Source organism: Ipomoea triloba, chromosome 1, assembly GCF_003576645.1.
Source record: "Ipomoea triloba cultivar NCNSP0323 chromosome 1, ASM357664v1".
Taxonomy (NCBI): domain Eukaryota; kingdom Viridiplantae; phylum Streptophyta; class Magnoliopsida; order Solanales; family Convolvulaceae; genus Ipomoea; species Ipomoea triloba.
The window spans coordinates 33,347,333-33,352,320 of NC_044916.1; the positions used below are offsets into that span (position 1 = coordinate 33,347,333).

The following is a 4,988-nucleotide window of genomic DNA, read 5'->3' on the forward strand; positions in this document are numbered from 1 at the left end:
CATGGACAAATTGAAACGAAGATGGTATTTGTGGGTGTAATCATATCGTTGGTCTAATATGGGTTGTTATGGGTTATGGGTATGGGGATAGAGGCGGACGGGGAGTCCCTTGGCCGGAATTGGCATTGGATTGAAGACGACTTTCTCGTCTGGAATTATTTTGTCCCATTGGAATCTCTTCACTAGTCGTGCATGAAAACAAGAATTTCTAGTCGTGCATACTCTTTCCCATGACACATCTTGAGACCTCCTCCAAATGGCATGTATGTGTACAGAGCCGGTCTTTTTCCTTTGAACCTTGAAGGGTCGAATTTTTTAGGTTCCGAAAAATATTTGTTGAATTCACACTCCAATATATCTTTATTGATGTTCATTCACTCATTATTACTCTTTACTCTAAAAAACATGCACCCTTTGGAATAGAAAAACAACAAATGCTTTGTCGAGTCGGGACATGAAGGGCCCTTGGGTTGAAGATTCAACCTTTTGAGAGCATAAAAAAACCATAGTATATAGTCTTTAATGGCTTCTCTAAAAGGACCCTGGTATATAGTCTTATATAGCTAACATCATCCTTGCATAACCCAGAATTAGCTATTGCCCTCTCTATGCATAGGACAACACCAGTAACTGCACTCTTTTATAAAGGCGTGTTCAACTACAAACAATAAACAAAAGAAAACTGATTTTTTTTGATTGAGTGACCTAATTCCAGCAAAGATACAGAGAGTAGTAAAACAGCTTAACTACAAGGACAATGACAATTGACAACCAGTCGAAGTTAGCGTAGGTCATGAGGAGATTAAGAAAATCAGCAGGTTTAAAATCATTTTCAATAGCTGAAAGAATAACCTTCAGGGTGAGGTTCTTCCACCGAGAAATTCAGCATAGATTGTTGCACCTCTTTTCTGCTCACTCAAACAAGGAAAATTCTGGTTGCATGGGATGATAAGGAAATGAATGAAACAACTAGACTTGGAAAGTACATGTGAGAGTTACCTTCGCATGCTCAAGTTCTTCCAGAAGCAGAACTCCAGCTCCTTCACCCATGACAAACCCATCGCGGTCCTGTCAATAGCAATATCAGCAGATGCAAGCAATAATGACATTACACTATCCAAAGGTAGAGAAGCTCTAGTAGGATCATTGTTTCTCTGAGAAAGTGCCCTGCAAGCAATAAATCCACCCACTCCTGCAACAGACATTCAATATGTGACAACCACAAATAGCTAGCTAAATCAATGTATTTAATTATAAAATATATAATACCAGTTGGTATAATTACTGAATCAGATCCACCACACAGCATAATATCCTGAAATTCTTAAAGCATTAAACAATATAAAGTTCAATTCTTCAAGATATATTCATCATTTTAACCACATCAAAATTATCAGTAAAGTTCACGTTGTAGGAAGTAGAAGATGGAAGGGGAAGAGTAATAAAAAGACTAAGAAAAATTGGAGAATGGAAGGGAAGGAAAGGATAAAAATTATATATATATATATATATATATATATATATATATATATATATATATATATAAGAAAACTAAAATGTGAAAAAAAAAAAAAACACTTGAAAAAAAGTAACTCAAAAAAGAAATATAAGAAAACGGAAATGTGGAAAAAAAAAAAAAAAAAAGAACACTTGAAAAAAGTAACTCAAAAAAGAAAACAAAAAGAAAACTGAAAATTAGTAATAATAATAATAATAAAGAATAATGATAATAATAATACAGATAATAAAGATAATAATAATAATAATAATAATAATAATAAAGATAATAATGATAATAATAATAATAATAATAATAATAAAGATAATAATAATAATAATAATAAAGATAATAAAGATAATAACAATAATGAAGATAATAATAATAATAATAATAATAATAATAATATTAATAAACTAGAGAAGAGGCAAATAGGCAATAAAAATTAAAATAATAAACAGAAGAATAGGCGAATAGGCAATAAAAATTAAAATAATAATCAGAAGAGGCAATAAAAAGCGGGGAAGAAGTGAGTCACCAAGCAGCCTTGTAGACCTCTAAATCCTCAATTTTTCCATTTTAGTATAACTTGTAAATGTCTTCTGCATAGGTGATTTGCCTCAGCTTCCTTGTAGAACTTGTAAATGTCTTCTGCATAGGTGATTTGCCTCAGCTTCCTTGTAGAACTTGTAAATGTCTTCTGCATACTCCACAACTGCCAACTCATTGTACACATCTCCAGCATCAATATCTTCAATCTTCTCCATTGGTAATTTAATGTTCAGTCCACAAGCAGCCTATGCAAAAACAATAAAAGTCCAAAGAAAACTCCAATTATTCAATCAGCATAAACAAAAGATGTTGAAAACTCCAATTATTCAATCAACAGAAACAAAAGACTTAAGAGAATACTAACAGACTCCCCTAAAGAATATTGACATTGATCTAGCGCTATACAGTAAACGCAGCCTTATACAAGAATTTCAAAAACAGCCAATGGTAATTATACAGTAAAACACAGCCAATGGTGATTTACCTCAGCTTCCTTTTAAAACTTGTAAATGTCTTCTGCATACACCAGAACTGCCAACTCATTGTACACATCTCCAGCATCAATATCTTCAATCTTCTCCTTTGGTAATTTAATGTTCAGTCCACAAGCAGCCTATGCAAAAACAGGTAATTTAATGTTCAGTCCACAAGCAGCCTATGCAAAAACAATAAATTTAATGTTCAGTCCACAAGCAGCCTATGCAAAAACAATAAATTTAATGTTCAGTCCACAAGCAGCCTATGCAAAAACAATAAAAGTAATGTTCAGTCCACAAGCAGCCTATGCAAAAACAATAAAAGACCAAAGAGAACTCCAATTATTCAATCAACAGAAACAAAAGACTTAAAGAGAACTCCAATTATTCAATCAACAGAAACAAAAGACTTTTATTCATTCGGAGAGATGAGATCAACAGAGAATGAGTCTCAATCAACCTTGCTTCGAGCAGTGAGAGTTGCAGTATAACTCTTTCTAGATGAATCTTCAGCTGCTGCCTTTCTGCGGAGGTTGTTCTTTTCCTTCACCTCTTCTTTAGTGTCAGGGCTGATTACAATCACAGCTTCAGGCTTGATTGGCTTCACAGTAGCTCTCTTTCTGGGGAGGAGGCTTTCTAGGCAACTCCATTTGCAGCAGCAACTCCATCCACATTCACAGACCAATATGTTTCTGCAGCAAATCAAGAGATTAAGGCAAGGGACAAGTTCTTTAGAACTTCAGATTTACAGCAACAAAGCATGATGATGGGGTGTGGGGGCATGGCATAAATAATTAATAATGGGTCCTAAGCATCATTTAACACTATTGAATAGAGAAATTATAGCCGCCAACCCAGTTCTTGTCAGCTTCTGCAGCTTAGCCAGTAGTTGTGCACAAAAACCCCTTGTGACTTGTGAGGGGGCTAGACCCCTGAGGAAGCTGCTGCTTGCCTTCAGCCCCTCGAAGGGTAACCATATTGCCAATATCCCCAAGTACCCGACAATTCCTTCCCTCTGCCGCCATGTTCTTTTACTCCGTTCCCCAGCAACAACTCCCTCAACTGCAAATCTGCTATTCATTTACATTAGGCAAGAAAACACCCAAAAATTAATATTTCTGATCTACAAAGACAAATGTCTCTTATAAAGTTTCATCTTAATTACTCCATCAAATAAATTGAAAGACTCTTTTTCATACACCAAATCAGAAACACTTGCAAAAATCAAAAGAAATACATTCCATTACGAGTAACAAACACCCAAAAAATCTGACATTTTAACAAAGAATATTTCTGTCCTAATCTATAAATTACTCCAAATCAAATAAATTTACAGAATAATTGGCATTTAACACTCCTGTTTTCATACATCAAATCAGAAAAATTGAAAGAAACGCATATCATTAGGTAACAAGCACCCAAAAGAAGGATTTTTAACACAGAATGTTTATGATCTACAAAGACAAGAGTCACGTATGAATTCTATCTTAATTACTCCAAATCAAATATATTGTACATAAAATTTGACTTCTAACAATCTTAGTTTTCATACATAACTCATAAACACATTAGTAACTCATGAAAAGAAATATTGCAAAAACCCAATCAAGAAACCAGTATGAAATAAATCAAACAGTTCATGAGCAGTCAAGAACACAACTCCCCAGCCCTGGATTATATTAAACGAGTCCAAAATCGGAAAAGCAAGAAAATCAAGACGCCATTTGATCGAGCGAGATTAAAGAATCATATTAGTAATAAAATCTTTGAAATTACCTCCTCCTGGTCTTGAAGCCATTCTTTCAAATATGCCTGGAAAAACGAAATCTTCTTCTTTCTGGTATCTCGCAGTCCTTCCTCCTCCCTCCTCTTCCAACTCTCTCTGAGATCTTTCTCTATATCTAAAAACAAAGGAGAGAGAGGCGGTGATATAATATGAAGGTTTTGGTGAGGGACTGAGGTAGTTTTGGTGAGGACCGGATTAGAAGAGTTGAGATAGAGGCTGTGGAATATCTGCTAATCTGCTATACAATTTAGTGCAATTTAGTGAGGGAGGGAGTTTTGGGCGATATAGAGGGGGTGAGGGTTTCGGAGAGACAACTAGTTTTGCAGGATACCATGCGCCCTATATATACCGAGAGATCCGCACCGACTAAATTAATCCGTTGAGAGTTTAATCTTTTTTTAAATTCTTCCTAACTAATTTTAAAAGGTAACAAATTGTGTAAAATTATATTTCAATTAATTAATAATTGAGTTTGATGGAGATTTAAAAAAAAATTGCCATTGGAGTGTAGCTAAAAATTAACATTGCATTTCAAATTCTTCAATTATTAGAAAACATATTAGTCATTTCATAAAATTTTCTCAAATTCCCTCAACTAAATATTCATATATACCGATTCTCTTCATTTATAATGAATAATTGGTAGTTTTCTAAGATTTATAAACATGTACGGTGT

The 4,988-nt window shown here is 34.2% G+C and overlaps 1 long non-coding RNA gene across 3 annotated transcripts; it reads right to left on the bottom strand.

Moving 5' to 3' along the window:
• Window positions 1-523: 523 nt before the first annotated feature.
• LOC116025206 lies at window positions 524-4,629 on the bottom strand. 3 transcript variants are annotated; one of them, XR_004099621.1, is made up of 9 exons: window positions 4,303-4,629; window positions 3,381-3,596; window positions 2,987-3,218; window positions 2,535-2,663; window positions 2,037-2,295; window positions 1,270-1,315; window positions 1,113-1,192; window positions 1,000-1,068; window positions 524-908 (listed from the first exon to the last, which is right to left on the bottom strand). It is a non-coding gene; the product is annotated as an uncharacterized LOC116025206 (long non-coding RNA). The 3 variants fall into 3 exon arrangements; XR_004099619.1 differs by lacking the exon at window positions 1,270-1,315; XR_004099620.1 differs by lacking the exon at window positions 1,270-1,315 and having other exon boundaries at window positions 3,381-3,599.
• Between the last annotated feature and the right edge of the window lie 359 nt (window positions 4,630-4,988).